The 24,568-nt window shown below is 40.3% G+C and overlaps 2 non-coding genes across 2 annotated transcripts; both read right to left on the reverse strand.

Moving 5' to 3' along the window:
- Positions 1–441: 441 nt before the first annotated feature.
- Positions 442–549, reverse strand: LOC130958699 (small nucleolar RNA R71). Its single transcript, XR_009077807.1, has one exon. It is a non-coding gene; the product is annotated as a small nucleolar RNA R71 (small nucleolar RNA).
- Positions 550–7,849: 7,300 nt separating this feature from the next.
- Positions 7,850–7,957, reverse strand: LOC130959073 (small nucleolar RNA R71). Its single transcript, XR_009078168.1, has one exon. It is a non-coding gene; the product is annotated as a small nucleolar RNA R71 (small nucleolar RNA).
- Positions 7,958–24,568: the final 16,611 nt, after the last annotated feature.

Raw genomic sequence — 24,568 nt, forward strand, 5'->3', positions numbered from 1 at the left:
CAACAATCCAGAGACAACCTTATAGAAATTTTCGAAAAGGAAGAAGAGATGGCAGCCGAAAATAATAATGCAAGGAGGATTCTTGGTGATTATACTACACCTACTTCCAAGTTTGATGGAAGAAGCATTTCAATCCCTGCCATTGGAGCAAACAATTTTGAGCTGAAACCTCAATTAGTTGCTCTAATGCAACAGAACTGCAAGTTTCATGGACTTCCATCAAAATATCTCTATCAGTTTTTAACCGAGTTCTTGCAGATCTGTGAGACTGTTAAGACCAATGGAGTAGATCCTGAAGTCTACAGGCTCATGCTTTTCCCTTTTGCTATAAGAGACAGAGCTAAAACATGGTTGGACTCACAACCTAAGGATAGCCTGGACTCCTGGGATAAGCTGGTCACGGCCTTCTTGGCTAAGTTCTTTCCTCCTCAAAAGCTGAGCAAGCTTAGAGTGGATGTTCAGACCTTCAAACAAAAAGATGGTGAATCCCTCTATGAAGCTTGGGAAAGATACAAGCAGATGACCAAAAGGTGTCCTCTTGACATGCTTTCAGAATGGACCATTCTGGATATATTCTATTATGGTCTATCTGAGTTCTCTAAGATGTCACTGGACCATTCTACTGGTGGATCCATTCACCTAAAGAAAACGCCTGCAGAAGCTCAAGAACTTATTAACATGGTTGCAAATAACCAGTTCATGTACACTTTTAAGAGGAATTCCGTGAATATGGGACGCCTCAAAGAAAGGGAGTTCTTGAGATTGATGCTCTGAATTCCATATTGGCTCAGAACAAAATGTTGACTCAGCAAGTCAACATGATTTCTCAAAGTCTGAATGGATGGAAAAATGCATCCAACAATACTAAAGAGGCATCTTCTAAAGAAGAAGCTTATGATCCTAAGAACCCTACAATGGCAGAGGTAAATTACATGGGTGAACCTTATGGAAACACCTATAATTCATCATGGAGAAATCATCCAAATTTCTCATGGAAGGATCAACAAAAGCCTCAATAAGGCTTTAATAATGGTGGAAGAAACAGGCTCAGCAATAGCAAGCCTTTTCCATCATCTTTTCAGTAACAGACAGAAAATCCTGAGCAGAGCACCTCTATCTTAGCAAACATAGTCTCTGATCTGTCTAAGGCTACTTTAAGTTTCATGAGTGAAACAAGGTCCTCCATCAGAAATTTGGAGGCACAAGTGGGCCAGCTGAGTAAGAAAGTCACTGAAACTCCTCCTAGTACTCTCCCAAGCAATACTGAAGAGAATCCAAAAAGAGAGTGCAAGGCCATTGACATAATTAACATGGCCGAACCTATAGAGGAAGGGGAGGATGTGAATCCCAACAAGAAAGACCTCATGGGACGTCTCCCAGACAAGAAGGAGTTCCCTATTGAGGACCCAAAGGAATCTGAAGGTCATATAGAGACCATAGAGATCCCATTAAACTTTCTTCTGCCATTCATGAGCTCTGAAGACTATTCTTCCTCTGAAGAGGATGAAGACGTAACTGGAGAGCAAGTTGCTCAATATCTGGGAGCTATCATGAAGCTGAATGCCAAGTTGTTTGGTAATGAGACTTGGGAAAGTGAACCTCCCTTGCTCATTAGTGAACTAGATACATGGGTCCAGCAAACTTTACCTCAAAAGAGACAAGATCCTGGTAAATTCTCAATACCCTATACCATTGGCACCATGACCTTTGAGATGGCTCTTTGTGACCTGGGGTCAGGGATAAATCTTATGCCACTCTCTGTAATGGAGAAGTTGGGGATCATTGAGGTATAGCCTGCCATGTTCTCGTTACAGATGGCAGACAAGTCAGTAAGACAAGCTTATGGATTGGTAGAGGACGTGTTAGTAAAGGATAAAGGCCTTTACATCCCTGCTGATTTCATAATCTTAGACACTAGGAAGGAGGAGGATGAATGCATCATCTTTGGAAGACCCTTCCTAGCCATAGCAGGAGCTGTGATTGATGTTGACAGAGGAGAGCTAGTCCTTCAATTGAATGGGGACTACCTTATGTTTAAAGCTCAAGGATTTTCTTCTGCAACCATGGAGAGGAAGCATGAAAAGCTTCTCTTAGTACAGAGTCAAACAAAGCCCCCACAATCAAACTCTAAGTTTGGTGTTGGAAGGCCACAGCCAAACTTCAAGTTTGGTGTTGAATCCCCACATCCAAACTCTAAGTTTGGTGTTGGGAGTCTACAATATTGACTTGACTACCTGTGAGGCTCCATGAGAGCCCACTGTTAAGCTATTGACATTAAAGAAGCGCTTATTGGGAGGCAACCCAATTTTTATTTATCTAATTTGTTCTTTTATGTTTTATTAGGGTCATGATCATGTAGAGTCACAAAATAAATACTAAAATTAAAAATAGAATAAAAAATAGCAGAAGAAATAGCACACCCTGGAGGAAGGGCTTATTGGCGTTTAAACGCCAGTAAAGAGCATCTGGCTGGCGTTCAATGCTAGAACAGAGCATGGATCTAGCGTTGAACGCCAGAAACAAGCAGAATCCTGGCGTTTAAACGCCAGGAATACACCCTGAGGAGAGCTGGCGCTGAACGCCAGAAACAAGCATGGAACTGGCGTTCAACGCCAGAAATATGCTGCAGATGGGCGTTGAACGCCCAAAACAAACATCAATCTGGCGTTTAAATGCCAGAATTGCATGTAGAGGCGTTTTACACGCCTAGTTGGTGCAGGGATGATAAATCCTTAACACCTTAGGATCTGTGGACCCCACAGGATCACTCAGGATCTGTGGACCCCACAGGATCCCCACCTACCTCAACTCACATTCTCTCCTCTTCACACAACCCAATAACACTCTTCCCCAAAAACCCTTCACCAATCACCTCAATTTCTCTTCCCCATCACCTCTTCACCACTCACATCCATCCACCCTTCCCCATAAACCCCACCTACCTTCAAAATTCAAAATCTCTTTCCCATCCAAACCCACTCTAAATGGCCAAAACTTAACCCCCTCCCTCCACTATATAAACCCCTTCATTCTTCTTCATTTTCACACAGCACAACCCTCTCTTCTCCTCCTTGGCTGAAACACAACCCTCTCTTCCTCTCTTCCATATCTTCTTCTTCTTCATCTATTCTTTCTTCTCTTGCTCTAGGGCTAGCAATAATCTAAGTTTGGTGTGGTAAAAGCATAGCTTTTCTTTGTTTTTCCATAACCACCTAAGGCACCTATGGCCAGAGAAACCTCAAAAAAAAAAAAGAAGAGAAAAGGGATGACAATTGCTTCCACCTCTAAGTCATGGGAGATGGAGAGATTCATCTCAAGGGTCCATAACTCAGTAATAGAGCATTTGACTGCACATCAAGAGAGCATCAGGAATTCTCTCATCAAGAAATCCTTGAGATACCTCAGGGGATGCATGTTCCTCCACATAATTATTGTGAGCAACTAAGGATAGGAGCACTAAAATCACTAGGGATCAAGCAACAAAGGCAAGGAAGAGACATAGAGGAGCTCAAAAAGCACCATTGGTCCTTCAAGAAGGGGCCACCCTCACTAAGGTGGACTCATTCCTTAACTTCCTTGTTCTTAATTCTCTGTTTTTTTGATTTTACGCTACATGTTTATCTATGTTTTGTGTCTTTTCCACATGATCATTAGTGTTTAGTAACTATGTCTTAAGGCTATGAATAATTCCATGAATCTTTCACCTCTCTTAAATGAAAAATGTTTCTAATACAAAAGAACAATAAGTACATTAGTTTCGAATTTATCCTTGAATTTGGTTTAATTATATTGATGTGGTGACAATACTTTTTGTTTTCTGAATGAATGCTTGAACAGTGCATATTTTTTATCTTGTTGTTTATGAAGTTAAAATTGTTGGCTCTTGAAAGAATGATAAACAAAGAGAAATGTTACTGATAATCTGAAAAATCATAAATTTGATTCTTGAAGCAAGAAAAAGCAGTGAATAGTAAAAGCTTTTGAAAAAAAATTGGCAAAAAAAAATTTAGAAAGAAAAAGAAAAAGCAAGCAGAAAAAGCCAATAGCCCTTAAAACCAAAAGGCAAGGGTAAAAGGGATCCAAGGCTTTGAGCATCAATGGATAGGAGGGTGATGAGCGGATAATTTGTACGCTTTTTGGCATTGTTTTTAGTATGTTTTTAGTATCTTTTAGTTAGTTTTTATTATATTTTTATTAGTTTTTAGTTAAAATTCACTTTTCTGGACTTTACTATGAGTCTGAGTGTTTTTCTGTGATTTCAGGTATTTTCTGGCTGAAATTGAGGGATCTGAGCAAAAATCTGATCCAGAGACTCAAAAGGACTGCAGATGCTGTTGGATTCTGACCTCCCTGCACTCGAAGTGGATTTTCTGGAGCTACAGAAGCCCAATTGGCGCGCTCTCAACGGCGTTGGAAAGTAGACATCCTGGGCTTTCCAGCAATATATAATAGTCCATACTTTGCCCAAGATTTGATGGCCCAAACCGGCGTTCAAAGTCACCTACAGAAATTCCAGCGTTAAACGCCGGAACTGGCACCTAAATGGGAGTTAAACGCCCAAACTGGCATAAAAGCTGGCGTTTAACTCCAAGAAGAGTCTCTACACGAAAATGCTTCATTGCTCAGCCCAAGCACACACCAAGTGGGCCCGGAAGTGGATTTTTATGTCATTTACTCATCTCTGTACACCCTAGGCTACTAGTTTTCTATAAGTAGGACCTTTTACTATTGTATTTTCATCTTGGTTCTTCTGGTTCCCTCTTTGGGGCCGAAACCAATGATCACTTTTGTTCTTATGTATTTTCAACGGTGGAGTTTCTACACACCATAGATTAAGGTGTGGAGCTCTGCTGTACCTCGAGTATTAATGCAATTACTATTGTTCTTCCATTCAATTCCGCTTGTTCTTTGTCCAAGATATCACTTGTTCTTCAACATGATGAAGGTGATGATTGACGCCCATCACCATTCTCACCCATGAACAAGGTGACTGACAACCATTCTTGTCCTACAAGCATCTGAGGCTTAGTGAATATCTCTTGGATTTCTGATTGCATGATGCATGGTTGATCGCCTGACAACCGAGTGCTCGCCTGACAAACGAGCTAGCCATTCCGTGAGATCAGAGTCTTCGTGGTATAGGCAGGACCTGATGGTAGCATTCAAGAGAATCCGGAAGGTCTAACCTTGTCTGTGGTATTCTGAGTAGGATTCAATGATTGAATGACTGCGACGTGCTTCAAACCTGTAACCTACTGGGCGTTAGTGACAGACGCAAAAGAGTGATTCTATTCCGGTAGGGGAGGGAACCAAACCGGTGATTGGCAGCACTGTGACAGAGTGCGTGCATTAGCTTTCACTGCGAGGATGGGAGGTAGCCATTGACAACGGTGAAACCCTACACGAGCTTGCCATGGAAATGAGTAAGAAGGATTGGATGAAGACAGTAGGAAAGCAGAGAGACGGAAGGGAAGGCATCTTCATACGCTTGTCTGAAGCTCTTACACCAATGATATGCATAAGTATCTCTATCTTTATCTGTTATGTCTTTATGCGTTCATCACCATTATACATTTGAGTCTGCCTGACTGAGATTTACAAGGTGACCATAGCTTGCTTCATACCAACAATCTCCGTGGGATCGACCCTTACTCGCGTAAGGTATTACTTGGACGACCCAGTGCACTTGCTGGTTAGTTGTGCGAAGTTGTATTGATCACAATTTCGTGCACCAAGTTTTTGGCGCCGTTGCCGGGGATTGTTCTTGTGTATGGACAACTGACGGTTCATCTTGTTGCTTAGATTAGGTATTATTTTTTCTTCAGAGTTCTTAAGAATGAATTCTAGTGTTTCAAGGTGATGTTCTTATCATCACCAAAGCTGATTGATCATCATCAATTTAGCTCTTGAATGCAATGTCCTGCTGAAGCTTAGCCGGCCATGTCTAATTCCTTTAGACTAAAGCTTTAGACTAACATTGCATGATTCCTGGAATTCTCATTAAGAATTTTGATACCTTTATTTTCCTTTTCACTTAATTTTCGAAAAAGCACAAAAAAAAAAATTTTACAAAATCATAAAATCCAAAAATATTTCTTGTTTGAGTCTAGAGTCTCATTTTAAGCTTGGTGTCAATTGCATGTTTCTGTTCTTCTTGCATTTTTCGAATTTTTGCATGTGTCTTAATTAATCTTCAAGTTGTTCTTGATGATTTTTTTGATCTTTGAATTCTATTGACTTGAGTGTTTTGTTGTTTTCTCATATGCATTCTCATTTAGTTAGTGCCAGTAGTGTACAAACTGCTAAGTTTGGTGTCTTGCATGCATTGTTTTTAGTTGCATTTTGATTATTCCTCATTATTAAAAATCCAAAAATATTTTTAATTTGTGTCTTTTCAAGTCAATAATACAGAGAATTGAAGATTCAGAACATACTGCAGAGGAATCACACAGAAAAAGCTGGGCATTCAAAAATGCCCAGTGAAGAAGACAGACTGGCGTTTAAACGCCAGCCAGGGTGCCTGGTTGGGCGTTTAACGCCCAAAAGGGTAGTAGTTTGGGCGTTAAACGCCAGAATGTGCACCATTCTGGGCGTTTAACGCCAGGATGGCAAAGGGGGAAGATTTTGTTTTCAAAATCAATTTTTTTCAAGTTTTCAAAGTTTTTCAAAATCAAATCTTTTTCAAATCATATCTTTTCAATCAAATGTTTTCAAAATCAATTTCTTTCCTTTTTCAAAGATACTTACTAACAATTAATGATTTGATTGAACATTTTTTGCCTTTTCTGTTGAGGAAGGTTTTATATTTGAATCATATCTTTTCTTGTTAGGCAAGTCATTAATTTTTTAAAATCAAATCTTTTTTTTTAAAATTGTTTTCAAATCATATCTTTTAAAATTGTTTTCAAATCATATCTTCTCAATCATATCTTTTTAAAACCATAATTTTTCAATCACATCTTTTTCAAAATAAGTTTTCAATCATATCTTTTTGATTTCTAATTTCAAAATCTTTTTCAAAAATCACTTGATTTCTTCTCCACTCTTATTTTCGAAAATCAATTAAGTGTTTTTCAAAATGTTTTCAAAATCTTTTACTTAATTTTCGAAAATTACTTCCCTTCTTCTCACATCCTTCTATTTCTGAACTAACTCTACTCCTTAATGCAAAATTCGAACTCCATCTTCTTTGATAAGTTCGAATTTTCTACTTCTGTCTTCTACCTTTCTTTTCCTCTGACACATCAAGGAATCTCTATACTGTGACATAGAGGATTCCATATTTTCTTGTTCTCTTCTCTTTCATATGAGCAGGAGCAAAGACAAAGGCATTCTTGTTGAAGCTGACCCTGAACCTGAAAGGACCCTGAAGAGAAAGCTAAGAGAAGCCAAAGCACAACTCTCTTTAGAGGACCTGACCGAATTCTTCAAGGAAGAAGAACACATGGCAGCCGAAAACAACAATAATGCAAACAATGCAAGGAAGGTGCTGGGTGACTTTACTGCACCTACTCCTGATTTTTATGGGAGAAGCATCTCTATCCCTGCCATTGGAGCAAACAACTTTGAGCTAAAGCCTCAATTAGTTTCTCTAATGCAACAGAATTGCAAGTTCCATGGACTTCCAATGGAAGATCCTCGTCAGTTTTTAGCCGAGTTCTTGCAAATCTGTGACACAGTCAAGACTAATGGGGTTGACCCTGAGGTCTATAGACTGATGCTATTCCCTTTTGCTGTAAGAGACAGAGCTAGGACATGGTTGGACTCTCAACCTAAGGAAAGCCTGGACTCTTGGGAAAAGCTAGTCAATGCCTTCTTGGCAAAGTTCTTTCCACCACAAAGATGGAGTAAGCTTAGAGTGGAAGTCCAAACCTTCAGACAGAAGGATGGAGAATCCCTCTATGAAGCTTGGGAAAGATACAAACAATTAATCAGAAGATGTCCCTCAGACATGCTTTCTGAATGGAGCATCATAGGTATCTTCTATGATGGTCTATCTGAACTATCCAAAATGTCTTTGGATAGCTCTGCTGGAGGATCTCTTCATCTGAAGAAAACGCCTGCAGAGGCTCAAGAGCTAATTGAAATGGTTGCAAATAACCAATTCATGTACACTTCTGAAAGGAATTCTGTGAACAATGGGACAAGTCAGAAGAAAGGAGTTCTTGAGATTGATACTCTGAATGCCATTTTGGCTCAGAATAAAATATTGACTCAACAAGTCAATTTGATTTCTCAAAGTCTGTCTGGAATGCAAAATGCACCAAGCAGTACTAAGGAAGCTTCATCTGAGGAAGAAGCCTATGATCCTGAGAACCCTTCAATGGAAGAGGTGAATTACCTAGGAGAACCCTATGGAAACACCTACAATTCTTCATGGTGAAATCACCCCAATTTCTCATGGAAGAATCAAGAGAGACCTCAACAAGGTTTCAATAACAATAATGGTGGAAGAAACAGGTTTAGCAATGGCAAGCCTTTTCCATCATCTTCTCAGCAACAGACAGAGAGTTCTAAGCAGAATACTTCTGACTTAGCAACAATGGTCTCTGATCTAATAAAGACCACTCAAAGTTTCATGAATGAAACAAGGTCCTCCATCAGAAATTTGGAAGGACAAGTGGGTCAGCTGAGCAAGAAAGTTACTGAACTCCCTCCTAGCACTCTCCCAAGTAATACAGAAGAAAATCCAAAAGGAGAGTGCAAAGCCATAAACATGGCCGAATATGGAGAGGAAAGAGGGGAGGAGGACGCCACTGGGGAAGACCTCAGTGGGCGTGTACCAATCTCCTCTGAGTTCCTCAATGAGGAACAATGGGAATCTGAGGCTTAAAATGAGACCATAGAGATTCCATTGGACTTACTTCTGCCATTCATGAGCTCTGATGAGTATTCTTCCTCTGAGAGGATGAGTATGTCACTGAAGAGCAAGTTGCTAAATACCTTGGAGCAATCATGAAACTGAATGACAAGTTATTTGGAAATGAGACTTGGGAGGATGAACCACCCTTGCTCACCAAAGAACTGAATGACTTGTCTAGGCAGAAACTGCCTCAAAAGAGGCAGAATCCTGGGAAGTTTTCTATACCTTGTACCATAGGCACCATGACCTTCAAGAAGGCCTTGTGTGACTTAGGGTCAAGTGTAAACCTCATGCCCCTCTCTGTAATGGAGAAATTAGGGATCTTTGAGGTGCAAGCTGCAAGAATCTCATTAGAGATGGCAGACAATTCAAGAAAACAAGCTCATGGACTTGTAGAGAATGTTTTGGTGAAAATTGAAGACCATTACATCCCTACTGACTTCATAGTCCTAGAGACTGGGAAGTGCATGGATGAATCCATCATCCTTGGCAGACCCTTCCTAGCCACAGCAAAGGCTGTGATCAATGTTGATAGAGGAGAGTTGATCATTCAAGTGAATGAAGAATCCTTGGTGTTTAAGGCCCAAGGACATCCCTCTATCATCATGGAGAGGAAGCATGAAGAGCTTCTCTCAAAACAGAGCCAAGCAGAGCCCCCACAGTCAAACTCTAAGATTGGTGTTGGGAGGCCACAACCAAACTCTAAGTTTGGTGTTGAACCCCCACATTCAAACTCTAAGTTTGGTGTTGGGAGGTTCCAACATTGCTCTGAGCATCTGTGAGGCTCCATGAGAGCCCTCTGTCAAGCTACTGACATTAAAGAAGCGCTTGTTGGGAGGCAACCCAATGATATATTTAATCTATTTTCTTTTGTTATTTTATGTTTTTTGTAGGTTGATGATCATAAGAAGTCACAAAATCAATTGAAAAAGCAAAAACAGAATAAAAAAACAGGAAGAAAAACAGCACACCCTGGAGGAGAAGAAGCTGGCGTTCAAACGCCAGTAATGCTAGCTGTTGGGCGTTTAACGCCCAGTCTGGCACCATTCTGGGCGTTTAACGCCAGAAAGGGGCACCAGACTGGCGTTAAACGCCAGTAAAGGGCTAGAACCTGGCGTTAAACGCCAGAAATGGGCACCAGCCCGGCGTTTAACGCCAGAAATGGCTCAAAACGTGGATTTTGATGCCATTTGGTGCAGGGATGACTTTTCCTTGACACCTCAGGATCTGTGGACCCCACAGGATCCCCACCAACCCCACCACTCTCTCTCTTCCTCTTCACCCATTCACCAATCACCTCAACATCTCTTTCTCTTCACCACTCACATCCATCCTTCATAAACCACCACTTCTTCCCCTTTTTGGCCGAACCACAAAGCCATCTCCCTCTCCCCCATTTCTTCTTCTTCTACTCTCTTCTTTCTTCTTTTGCTCGAGGACGAGCAAACCTTTTAAGTTTGGTGTGGTAAAAGCATTGCTTTTTGTTTTTCCATAACCATTTATGGCATCTAAAGCCGGTTCAACTGAGAAGGCATGACCTCAAGCCCATCACTAAGAAAAAGATGGAGCAAACAAGAGACCCCTCTCATCATGAGATCCCTGAGATACCTCAAGGGATGCACCTTCCTCCACTAGACTATTGGGAGCAACTAAACACCTCCCAAGGAGAATTGAGTTCCAACATGGGACAACTAAGGGTGGAGCACCAAGAACATTCCATCCTCCTCCATGAAATTAGAGAAGATCAAAGAATCATGAGAGAGGAGCAACAAAGGCAAGGAAGAGACATTGAGGAGCTCAAGCACTCCATAGGATCTTCAAGAGAAAGAAAGAGCCGCCATCACTAAGGTGGACCCGTTCTTTAATCTCCTTGTTCTTTATTTTTCTGTTTTTCGAATTTTAGTGCTTTATGTTTATCCATGTTTGTGTCTTATGATCATTAGTGTCTTAGTGTCTATGCCTTAAAGCTATGAATATGAATCCATCACCTTTCTTAAATGAAAACTGTTTTTATCACAAAAGAACAAGAAGTACAGGATTTCAAATTCATCTTTAAAACTAGCTTAATTAGTTTGATGTGGTGACAATACTTTTTGTTTTCTGAATGTATGCTTGAACAGTGCATATGTCTTTTGAATTTGTTGTTCATGAATGTTAAAAATTGTTGGCTCTTGAAAGAATGATGAAAAAGGAGACATGTTACTGAGGATCTGAAAAATCATAAAAATGATTCTTGAAGCAAGAAAAAGCAGTGAATACAAAAAAAAAAAGAAGAAAAAAAGGGAAGGAGAAAAACGAAAAAAAAAGAGAAAGAGAAAAAGAAAGAAAAAGAAAGAAATAAAGTTGTGATCCAAGGCAATAAGAGTGTGCTTAAGAACCCTGGACACCTCTAATTGGGGACTTTAGCAAAGCTAAGTCACAATCTGAAAAGGTTCACCCAATTATGTGTCTGTGGCATGTATGTATCCGGTGGTAATACTGGAAGACAGAGTGCTTTGGGCCACAGCCAAGACTCAACAAGTAGCTGTGTTCAAGAATCATCATACTTAACTAGGAGAATCAATAACACTATCTGGATTCGGAGTTCCTAAAGAAGCCAATCATTCTGAACCTCAGAGGATAAAGTGAGATGCCAAAACTGTTCGGAGGCAAAAAGCTACTAGTCCCGCTCATCTAATTTGGAGCTAAGTTTCATTGATAGTTTGGAGTCTATAGTATATTCTCTTCTTTTTATCCTATTTTGATTTTCAGTTGCTTGGGGACAAGCAACAATTTAAGTTTGGTGTTGTGATGAGCGGATAATTTGTACGCTTTTTGGCATTGTTTTTAGTATGTTTTTAGTATCTTTTAGTTAGTTTTTATTATATTTTTATTAGTTTTTAGTTAAAATTCACTTTTCTGGACTTTACTATGAGTCTGTGTGTTTTCTGTGATTTCAGGTATTTTCTGGCTGAAATTGAGGGATCTGAGCAAAAATCTGATCCAGAGATTCAAAAGGACTGCAGATGCTGTTGGATTCTGACCTCCCTGCACTCGAAGTGGATTTTCTGGAGCTACAGGAGCCCAATTGGCGCGCTCTCAACGGCGTTGGAAAGTAGACATCCTGGGCTTTCCAGCAATATATAATAGTCCATACTTTGCCCAAGATTTGGTGGCCCAAACCGGCGTTCAAAGTCACCTACAGAAATTCCAGCGTTAAACGCCGGAACTGGCACCTAAATGGGAGTTAAACGCCCAAACTGGCATAAAAGCTGGCGTTTAACTCCAAGAAGAGTCTCTACACGAAAATGCTTCATTGCTCAGCCCAAGCACACACCAAGTGGGCCCGGAAGTGGATTTTTATGTCATTTACTCATCTCTGTACACCCTAGGCTACTAGTTTTCTATAAGTAGGACCTTTTACTATTGTATTTTCATCTTGGTTCTTCTGGTTCCCTCTTTGGGGCCGAAACCAATGATCACTTTTGTTCTTATGTATTTTCAACGGTGGAGTTTCTACACACCATAGATTAAGGTGTGGAGCTCTGCTGTACCTCGAGTATTAATGCAATTACTATTGTTCTTCCATTCAATTCCGCTTGTTCTTTGTCCAAGATATCACTTGTTCTTCAACATGATGAAGGTGATGATTGACGCCCATCACCATTCTCACCCATGAACAAGGTGACTGACAACCATTCTTGTCCTACAAGCATCTGAGGCTTAGTGAATATCTCTTGGATTTCTGATTGCATGATGCATGGTTGATCGCCTGACAACCGAGTGCTCGCCTGACAAACGAGCTAGCCATTCCGTGAGATCAGAGTCTTCGTGGTATAGGCAGGACCTGATGGTAGCATTCAAGAGAATCCGGAAGGTCTAACCTTGTCTGTGGTATTCTGAGTAGGATTCAATGATTGAATGACTGCGACGTGCTTCAAACCTGTAACCTACTGGGCGTTAGTGACAGACGCAAAAGAGTGATTCTATTCCGGTAGGGGAGGGAACCAAACCGGTGATTGGCAGCACTGTGACAGAGTGCGTGCATTAGCTTTCACTGCGAGGATGGGAGGTAGCCATTGACAACGGTGAAACCCTACACGAGCTTGCCATGGAAAGGAGTAAGAAGGATTGGATGAAGACAGTAGGAAAGCAGAGAGACGGAAGGGAAGGCATCTTCATACGCTTGTCTGAAGCTCTTACACCAATGATATGCATAAGTATCTCTATCTTTATCTGTTATGTCTTTATGCGTTCATCACCATTATACATTTGAGTCTGCCTGACTGAGATTTACAAGGTGACCATAGCTTGCTTCATACCAACAATCTCCGTGGGATCGACCCTTACTCGCGTAAGGTATTACTTGGACGACCCAGTGCACTTGCTGGTTAGTTGTGCGAAGTTGTATTGATCAGAGGGCCCAAGGAAATAAAATCCAAGCTTAAGCGGCTAAATCAAGCTGTCCCTAACCATGTGCTTGTGGCATGCAGGTCCAAGTGAAAAGCTTGAGACTAAGTGGTTAAAGTCGTGATCCAAAGCAAAAAGAGTGTGCTTAAGAGCTCTGGACACCTCTAACTGGGGACTTTAGCAAAGCTGAGTTACAATCTGAAAAGGTTCACCCAGTCATGTGTCTGTGGCATTTATGTATCCGGTGGTAATACTGGAAAACAAAGTGCTTAGGGCCATGGCCAAGACTCATAAAAGTAATTGTGTTCAAGAATCAACATACTTAACTAGGAGAATCAGTAACACTATCTGAAATTCTAAGTTCCTATAGATGCCAATCATTCTAAACTTCAAAGGAAAAAGTGAGATGCCAAAACTGTTCAGAGGCAAAAAGCTACAAGTCCCGCTCATCTAATTAAAACTAATATTCATTGATGTTTTGGGATTTATAGTATATTTTCTTCTTATTATCCTATTTGATTTTCAGTTGCTTGGGGACAAGCAACAATTTAAGTTTGGTTTTGTGATGAGCGGATAATTTATACGCTTTTTGGCATTGTTTTTAGGTAGTTTTTAGTAGGATCTAGCTACTTTTCGGGATATTTTCTCTAGTTTTATGTTAAATTCACATTTCTAGACTTTACTATGAGTTTGTGTATTTTTCTGTGATTTCAAGTATTTTCTGGCTGAAATTGAGGGACCTGAGCAAAACTCTGATAGAATGATGACAAAGGACTGCTGACGATGTTGGATTCTGACCTCCCTACACTCGAAATGGATTTTCTGGAGCTACAAAACTTCAAATGGCCCGCTCTCAATGGCGTTGGAAAGCAGACATCCAGAGCTTTCCAGTAATATATAATAGTTAATACTTTATTTGAGATTAAACAATGTAAACTGGCGCTCAACGCCAGTTCTATGCTGCATTCTGGAGTCAAACGCCAGAAACACGTCACGAACCAGAGTTGAACGCCAAAAACACGTTACAACTTGGCGTTCAACTCCAAAAGAAGCCTCTTCACGTGTAAAGTTCAAGCTCAGCCCAAGCACACACCAAGTGGGCCCCGGAAGTGGATTTCTGCATCAATTACTTACTTCTGTAAACCCTAGTAGCTAGTATAGTATAAATAGAACACTTAACTATTGTATTAGGAGTCGAATCTTGGTTCAGTCGAATCTTTGGATTGTATTTGATCCTTTGATCACGTTTTGGAGGCTGGCTATTGATGACAAGTCATCATATACCCATTTTTCAAGCTAATTTCACTTGTTTTATTAGTCTTTATGCACTTTCTTGCATCCTAAGTAAGTGATTTGGAATGAAAATACATAACTTCTTTAGATCAAGCAACTACCATTAAATTGATGCTAACTCATGAGGTTTAAGCTAATTTTAATTGATTTGTAAGCCTTATGAATTTAGTGATACTTTGAGTAGTTGTTTTGGTTTATTGTAGGTGAAGAAAGAAAGAAAAAAGGAAAAACGTGGCCTAAGAAAGCGTGGTCCAAGGAGAAGAAAACGTGGTCAAAGGAAGGAGAAGTGTGCCGCATGGAAGGGAGGAAGCAAGCATTGCCCTCCACAAGGGCACACTGCCCTCTAGGAGGGCAACATAAGGGAACAAGGCTTGAAAGGCAATTCTGCCCTGCCCACGACAAGGGCAGAGCACAAATCTGTGCCTTGGAATCAAGAAGATCAAAACATTGCCCTGCCCTCCTCAAGGGCAGTATCGGGCCTTCATGGAAAATAAATCAAAGGAAAAAGCCTACCAATGCTTGCCACAAGAATCGAACACGGCACAATAAGGAAGCAAGGAACTAGGCCTCACTTTGGTACCAAGAGAACCAAGGAAAATAGGTAGCGTGTGTGTCATCCAAGTTTCGAACACGGGGTTTCAAGTTGGAAACATTGCCCTGCCCTCCGCGAGGGCAGGGCAGCATTTTGTTGTGGCACGGCCAGCGCACCATTCTGGTGCACCAAGGCATCACTCGGCAGCATCCTGCAAGCACGCATCGCACGCACCAATGCACCAAGGCTGCACGCACCATTTTCTGCCCTGCCCTCCACAAGGGCAGGGCAGCCTCCTGGAAGCAATTGATCTTGGGCTGAAAATTGGATTAAAAATCCAATTTAATTCATTTCTTCACCAACTCAAAAGCCCATCCAAATTCCAAGATCCAAGAATAGAAAGTGTATAAATAGGAGCTAGTTTGATGTAATTAGGACTTTTTTACTTGACTTTTGAATTTTGCACTTTCTTTAGAGCTTTGAATTTTGCAACTTTTCTTTGAGAGGCTTGACCGAGATTTCAGAGAATTAGGGAGGAGAATTGATCTCTCTTCTTCCTCGTTCTTGCTTGGGCATTTTCTACTTTTCTTGTTTGAGTCTTGGGTGTTAAGAATTGAGGAAATTCTGTCTCAATCTCCACTCAAGAGCTCTTTAATTTCTCTTCTGCATAATTGAAGTCATTTACATTCCCTTTACTGTTTCTTCTTCAATTTCTTGTCAATTGCTTTGAGAACTTGGATCTGGGAAGGCGATTGAGATCTAGGCTTTGCTACCTAGTCTCTGGAGTCCTGAGATCCCAATTTTCTTTTGGTTCTTTTGTGAACCTTTGCTGCACTTAATTTCCTTACTGTTTGAGCTCTAATTGCTTCTAATTCAATTTATGCTCTATTAATGGTTGCAATTCAATTTTTCTTTGCTTAGATTCTAAAATCCCATTCCTCAAATCCCTTTTACATTCAAGCTATTTATATTCCTTGCATTTTAAGCTGCTGCAATTTACATTTCTTGCACTTTAAGTTTCAGTCATTTACTTTCTTGCTCTTTAAGATTCAGCAAGTTTACTTTCCTGCTCTTTAATTTACTGCAATTCTCCCCTCTCCCTTTACATTCCAGGCAATTTAGCTTCTGTTAAATACAAACCACTCAACCAAAACTTAATTCGCTTGACTAAATCAACCACTAAACTAAAATTGCTCAATCCTTCAATCCCTGTGGGATCGACCTCACTCATGTGAGTTATTATTACTTGATGCGACCCGGTACACTTGCCGGTGAGTTTTGTGTCGGATCGTTTTCCGCACATCAGCCATTCGGCCATGCGTGGACCACTATCACTTATGTATTTTCAACGGTGGAGTTTCTACACACCATAGATTAAGGGTGTGGAGCTCTGCTGTACCTCAAGTTTTAATGTAATTACTACTATTTTCCATTCAATCCAGTTTATTCCTGTTCTAAGATATTCGTTGCACTTCAACATGATGAATGTGATGATCTGTGACACTCATCATCATTCTCACCTATGAACGCATGACTGACAACCACTTCCGTTCTACCTTAGACTAGGCGCATATCTGTTGAATTCCTTAATCAGAATCTTCGTGGTATAAGCAAGAATTGATGGCGGCATTCATGAGAATCCGGAAAGTCTAAACCTTGTTTATGGTATTCCGAGTAGGATTCAGGGATTGAATGAATGTGACGGGCTTCAAACTCGCGATTGTTGGGCGTGATGACAAAACGCAAAAGAATCAATGGATTCTATTCCGACATGATCGAGAATCGATAGATGATTAGTCGTGCTGTGACAGAGCATTTGAACCATTTTCACTGAGAGGATGGGATGTAGCCATTGACAACGATGATGCCCTACATACAGCTTGCCATGGAAAGGAGTAAGAAGGATTGAAGGAAGGCAGTAGGAAAGCAGAGATCCAACAAGGACAAAGCACCTCCATACACTTATCTGAAATTCTCACCAATGATTTACATAAGTATTTTTATCTTTATTTTCTGTTTATTTATTATTATTATTCGAAAACTCTATAACCATTTATTATACGCCTAACTGAGATTTACAAGATGACCATAGCTTGCTTTATACCAACAATCACCGTTGGATCGACCCTTACTAACGTAAGGTTTATTACTTGGACGACCCAGTGCACTTGCTGGTTAGTTGTGCGAGGTTGTGAAGAAAGTGCTGAGTTAGTAGATGCGCATACCAATTTGAATGCCATTGTTAGAGATCACAATTTCGTGCACCACCATGCATTTCTTGTGAATAAGTGCAAGAATTATTGACAAAAACCCCCAAATTAAGCACAAGATAAACCACAAAATTGGGGTTTATCAAATCTCCCCCACACTTAAACCAAGCATGTCCTCATGCTTAAAATAAAAAGACCAATGATCATGGCGAGAAAGAGTTTATGAAATGCAAACTACCTAAGTGAATGCATGCAACTAATGTAAAATTGTCTATCTACTTGGTCAATGGTAAATCCGTCCTCCAAGAACACATGTGAGCATATAAGTTGAAAATGATATGTAGTTCATGAATCTTACCAAGCTGAATATCACTATGAAGTGTATGTAACTTGCTAAATGAATGCTTGTGAAAGCCGGGAACAAGGAGTTGAGCATCGAACCTTCGCTGGACGTGTATCCGCTCTATGCGCTCAAGTGTATAGGGTTCGTCACTCAATCCTCTCCTAATCATGCTTTTCAAGATTTGTCTTTAATCTAACAATCAACAATTACTTAATGCATGCTTACAAGTTTCATGAAGTCTTATTCATGGGTTGTAACGGGGCTAGGGTGAAGGTAAGGATGCATATGGACAAGTGAGCTTAAAAATTGAGTCCTTGATTAACCTAGAATCCCACTAGACACATAGAACAACCTATACAACTATAATATATTACCTAGCTACCCTTAAGTTTCACTTTTTGCACACTCATGCATTCCTTTTAATTCATATCCCATATGCATTATTTTTTATTACTTTGTCTTGGGGCATTTTTGTCCCTTTTCATTGCTTTTCTTTTCTTTTCCATATATATATATATATATATATATATATATATATATATATATATATATATATATATATACTTTGTCCCTTTTATTTTTTTTAGTCCCCCTTTTTCTTGGGATTCATGTACAAAAGTTTCAACGCATATGGTTCAATCATTCAACACATGAGTATGTTCCCAATTTCCAGAATTTTCAATTACAATTACAATACACCTCTATATCTACCCACGTTCCCAAGTATACCCTCCCAATTGAATGATACACATCCTAACTCACCTAAGCTAATCAAGGATCCAAATTTAGGGACATTCATGGTTTTTCACTTAGGGTTGTTGATGTGCTCTTTTTAGGAACAAAGAGGGTTTATCATAGGCTCAAAGTTAGGTAGCAATGGTAGATAAAAGGGTTAAGGCCGTTTGGGAAAAGTGACTATTGAAATGATAGCCTCGATCATGTAAATGCATTCATACACAAAGTAATGGACATATAGAATCAGACAAATCAAAGATTACAGTCATAGAAAGAGAATAATGCACACAAGAATGAAAATAAGTGGTTATAAAATATAACCACACAATTAGGCTCAAAACTTACATGCTTGTGTTCTTAGCTCAATCACTATATTCCAAAATACATTCTTGAAGCAAGTTCAACAAAAAAAAAATTTTCAATTTGGTAGGGTACCCCAAAACACATTTTCTTGGAAAAGAAGTTATTATTTGACCAAGCAACTCTATAGAGACTAATTACCATGCAAGGAATATTTACAAGCAAGAAATAAATCCATGGGTATTGAAAGGAAGAGATTGTTACCATGGAGATCGGTCGAACGACCTCCCCACACTTAGAATTTAGCACGGTCCTCCGTTCTACTAAGAATGCGCAAAGGACGCGGGTGATGATTTGGATTTTTGACGGTTTAGAATTTCACTAATGAAATCTCGTTGTAAAGTATAGTCTCTAAACCAACAATAATCTTTTCATACAAAAATTTGTTTGTCACAAATACAAACCCCTAAAATCTATAAACCGAAGTATTTAAACATCGGGTCGTCTCTCAAAGGACTTGCAGGGTAGTGTTCTTGTTATTGGTTATGGACTTGTTTATTTTTGGGTTTTAGATGAAAAACATGAATAGTAAATGGTAATGAAATTCTATTAACAAAATGGTCTTGGCAAGGTTTTGGTTGTCAAAGGTCTCTATCATTATCACTAGCCACAATTATGGTAGTTGCAAGGATTAATCCCACTTAGTCATCCTTTAATCAAGTAGCAAAGGAAAGTCAAGTGAGTTATATCAATCCAAGTCCATACATCCTAGCTTTCCACTAATTGAATTAATGAAGGCTAGAGTCAATAGCTATCAACTATCAATCACTTGGATATTAGTAACTCAAGAGTTCTTAAGTTACCTTCCCAAGCCAAGAACATAAAACTCTACTCTAAAATCCTTCCAAGCATTTCATCAAACACTTGGAAGGTACAAAAGAAAAGTATAGTAAATCACAACAAGAATGAATTTTAACAACAATTGAATGCAAAGAATTAACAACAACAATCAAGGAAATCACAATTATCATGCACGAGTTGCACTAAAAGAATCACGTGCGCACTGCGACGCGTATGCGCACAGTACGCATACGCGTCCCTGGACAATTTCGCGAGGTGCGCGCGAGCGCCTTGTGCGCGTGCGCGTCCTTAGCTGGGATCAATTCTTTGGATTTTTATGCTTCTCTCCACTTGCATGCTTCCTTTCTTGCTCCTTTGATCCATTCCAAGCCTATTTCATACTGAGATTACTAGCAAACACATCAAGGCACCTTATGGAATTAAGAGAAAATTAAAATTATCAAATTAAAGGCCTAGAAAGCATGTTTTTACAATTAAGCACAAATGAGGGAGAGATCACAAAATCATGCTAATTCATTGTCTAAATGTGAGAAAAGGATAGCAAAATACTCTAAATTCAACACAAGATAAACCCTAAAAATGGGGTTTATCATCGGGATCGGAACCTTCACTATCCCCTTCATCAGAGCTCCCATCACTTGGATTGGAGGTGGATGTGAATATTTCGGGTTCTTCCATGCTAGGGGTAACACAACACAGAAGCTTCTTGATGTAAGTGTATCGGCGTTGGTTGCGCCGCTGATATCTATCAATCTTCCGGTGTAGATCTTCTATCCTTTGATGGGTGGATCTTTGTTGCGGTGGTGATGATGAGGTGGAAGGAATAATAGATGGTGAGGCTATGGCAAGGCTTGGTTTGTTCATGGGAAGATGTAAGTACTTTCCGCTTGGGACCACATCGTCCTTAGCCAGAATTATAGCTTTCGTGTCCATGGCTTCCCACGGAACACCCGCAGCAGTAACTAACTCAGATACCGATGCTGGAAATGGCAAATTTCCCCGGTCGTGGATTTGACCCATTGCTTGCTTGACAAGAAGCGGAATCTTCACTGGTCTTCCCGTGAAAACACACCAAACAAGCAAAGCGAAATCCGCCGTGATGGACGACCTGTGGGTGCTAGGTAGGACATAGTAAGATAGGATCTGGGCCCAAGCCCTAGCTTCTACAGTGAGGAAATGTGCGTCAATGCACTTGGGTCGCATCCGTAGTTGACCATGGATCCAAAAAGCTTCTGGTTCAGCAATGACTTGGAGGATCGAGTCCCAGTCAAATCCATATTTTTTCTCGCTAATGTAAGACCTCTTGGTAGCCATCTATGTCACTTGGTACCGGTAAGACATTAAGCACTTGCTGCATAGCCTCTTCTAACACTGAGACTTGCTTTCGGCGTATGAATACCGATTGAAGAGAGGAGAGATGGTAGTTAGTGTAGAATTCTACCACCCATGAGAGGTTGACCTATTGTGGTTTTCTCATAAGAAACTCCCATCCTCGCTGTTCAATGCAGGGCAGAATACAAGGAGCAACTTTGTCCGGCGGAGCAAGTAGATGTGATGATTGGATTTTTGATGGTATAGAATTTCACCAATGAATTCTCGTTGCAAGTATAGTTTCTAAACCAATCAATAATCATTTCATACAAAAATTTGTTTGTCACTAAAACAAACCCCTAAAATCTATAAACCGAAGTATTTAAACCTCGGGTCATTCTCCCTAGGAATTACAATAAAGTGTCTTGTTATTGGTTATGAGTTATTTTGAGGTTTTTGAGATTTTAGACAAGAAATATAAATGGCAAAGAAAATAAACTAACAACTAACAAAGCTCTTGGCAAGATATGAGAACTAGAAGTCCTATCCTAGTCATCCTCCTCAATTGTGACCACAAATTGTTCATTGCTACCACTTAGTTAACCTCTAACCATGGAGGAAAGTCAAGTGGATGAATCAATTTGATTCTTCAAGTCCTAATCAACTCCTAAAGGAAAGACTAGCTTTAGAGGCATCCAAACCAATTAGATAACTAAAGCTAAGAGGAGCATTTTATCAAACACATAAGAGGCATAAAATAAAAGCATATGAAATCTATAACAATAATGAAATCTAACAACAATTATTGTAATGAATTAACAAAAACAATCAAAAGGAACACAATTATTATGAATTACCTCTAATTGAATTGAAAGAGAATAGAAGGAACAAGAGTAGATCTACAACAAAGCATAGGAACAATATAAAAGAAACTACAACAAAAGAATAAAAGAATGATGAATGTAACAACAAAGAATTGAGAAGTAGAAGTAGATGAGAGCAAAGATTAAAACCTAGATCTAAGAACTAAACCTAATCCTTATCCTAATCCTAGAGAGAAGTGAGAGCTTCTCTCTTTAAAACTAACTCTAAACTAATCCTAATGAGTGTGAATGATTCAATGAATGAAAGATGCCTTCCCCTTCAATCCTTGGTCCTTTTAATCATTCTCTACTAGAATTCCAGTGCCAAAATGGGTCCAGAAACCCTCCAAAATCGCCAGGCACGAGTTGCTTTAATGAAATCACATGCGGACTGCGACGCATGCGCGTACGGTACGCGTACACGTCACTGGCCGATTTCGCGATGTGCGCACGAGCCCCTTGTGCGCTTGCGCGTCCTTGGCCAAGATCAATTCTTTGGCTTTTTGTGCTTCTCTCCACTTGCATGCTTCCTTCCTTGCTCCTTTGATCCATGCCTAGCCTATTTCAGCCTGAGATTACTAGCAAACACATCAAGGCATCTTGTGGAATTAAGGAAGAATCAAAGTTCATCAATTAAAGGCTTAAAAAGCATGTTTTTACATTTAAGCACAAATACGGGAGAGGTTACAAAATCATGCTAATTCCTTGGCTAAATATGACAAAAGGTTGATAAAATACTCTAAATCCAACACAAGATAAACCCTAAAAATGGGGTTTATCAAGATGCTCAGCATGATAGTTCCTCTCAACCATGAAGGGTAACATAAGTTCACAGAAGCGGTTGGGGAACCTTGAAGAATCTTTTGCCGGTTTGCTCTTTTCATTCTCATCAATAGGAGCTGGGGCTTTCGCCTTCTTAGATAGAGGTTTGGCTCCTAGTGAAGAGTGCGCCTTAGAGCGTGACTTTGGGGGTGCCCTCTTTGCGGCTGGTTTCCTTGACGCTTTCTCCTTGCCTTTCTTAGTGGCCATTCTGAAAAGGAGGGGAAAGAAGGAAAATGTTAAACCCATAGGATCAACTTAACAAACATGAAATTGAGAGGTGTGCCCAAAAGAAATAGTGCAACAGAGTAGTCAAAGAAGCATGGGTCACAACACTTGGCACGGGATACAAGAGGAAGTAAAGCATGCAATATGGCATGAGAGGAATGATCTCAAGCATCCAAAATAAAGAGCAAGTCATATTCAATGAGTATCTAATTAGCAAGTAATAAGCAAAATGTGTTCAATGCACTTAGAAGAGAGCAAGTAATTGAGGAGGAGCACCAAATTGAAGATATATGACTAGAATAAACCAAGATGGCATATGTGCATTTCCTCTAACACTTGGTGTGCATTTAACAAGCAATGAGCAATTATGAGAAACTCAACCAATTAGAAGCCCAAAATGAAGTATCAATCATCACACTACATCATCCACTCACAAAAATAGTGAAGGACAATCAAGAAGACCTATCAAAGTAATCAAAGTTCAAGTTCAACATCCATGGGAAAAGCAAAAGAAGAAAAAGTAAACAAGCAAAAAGCAAGTGGTATAATCAAGTAACTAAAAGAGAAAATAAGTAATAACAAGAAAAATCTAACTAGAAAAAGAAATGATGCAAAGAAAGTAATAGATAAGAAATGGAGGAAGTAGAACCTTGAGAAATGTAAAAGAACAAGGTAAACATTTTTTTTTTTGAAGATGAGAAAGAAAGGGAAAAGATGTAGTGCCACCGGAAGTGGTGGTGGTCGCCGGTGAGTAACCGGAGACAGTGGTGGTGGAGTGTGGAAGAGAAGAGGTGAGAAGAGAAGAAAAGGGATGGAAGAAGAAGAAGAAAGAAATAAGAAAGGGGGTGAGAGAAGCAGGGCACGCAGCTTTAAAACTGGTTCACGCGACCGACGCGCACGCGCACAGTGCGCTGGCGCGTCGGTGAGAGTTGAGCGAGGGACGCGAGTGCGTCATTGGCGTGCTCGCGTGAGTATAGCTGTGCCCCTGGCACAGAACTGGCACAAAGCTGGCATAAGTCTCGGTTTTCTTATACCAAAGTTGGCATGCAGCACAGGCGTGCGGACGCGCACATTGCGGTGACGCGTGCTTGATGGGGGTTGGCTACCGGCGCAGACGTGCACAGTGTACGGACGCGTCGATACAGGCATAGGCGAGGCACGAAAATAGCACAAGCATGGCACAACTCTCGGTTTCTTTGTACCGGGAAGTGCACAATACACCATTGGCGCATGTGCGCACAGTGCGCTTGCGCGTCGATGGCCTAGGTACAAGTGGGGCGCGCTGGCGGCATGTACGCTGGCGCGTGGGAGCTGGCACGTAGTGGACATGAAGTGGGCACAAGGTGGGCATAACTCTCGAATTTTTGGCCCAGGAGTAAGAATGCACCACCGGCGCGTGCGCGCACAGTGCGCTCGCGCGCAGATGCCCTTTTTTTCTTCTCTCTCTCTCTCTCTCTCTTTTTTCTTTTAAGCATAACAAGAGCTATTCTAACACATTCTTGGTAGGTGTTCAAGATAGTAGGCAAGAGAACACTTCACAAATGCATGCACCATTCAAAGTATAACATTCTCTCCACTTCAACAATTCTTCCATACCAAAATAATAAAATCTATCTAAACATCCTAGTTTCCTAACAAGATCAACAACTAGAATTCCTAAGCAATCAACAACATCAAGAAATCACAAAATCCACAAGAATCTAAACTAAAAGCATAATGGTATATACAAGGAAGATCTTACTACGGTGGGGTGCCTCCCACCAAGCACTTTTCTTTAACGTCCTTATGTTGGACGGTCAGTCGCTCAAACTTTTCCTTCTC

The sequence above is a fragment of the Arachis stenosperma genome, chromosome 10, assembly GCF_014773155.1.
Source record: "Arachis stenosperma cultivar V10309 chromosome 10, arast.V10309.gnm1.PFL2, whole genome shotgun sequence".
NCBI lineage: Eukaryota > Viridiplantae > Streptophyta > Magnoliopsida > Fabales > Fabaceae > Arachis > Arachis stenosperma.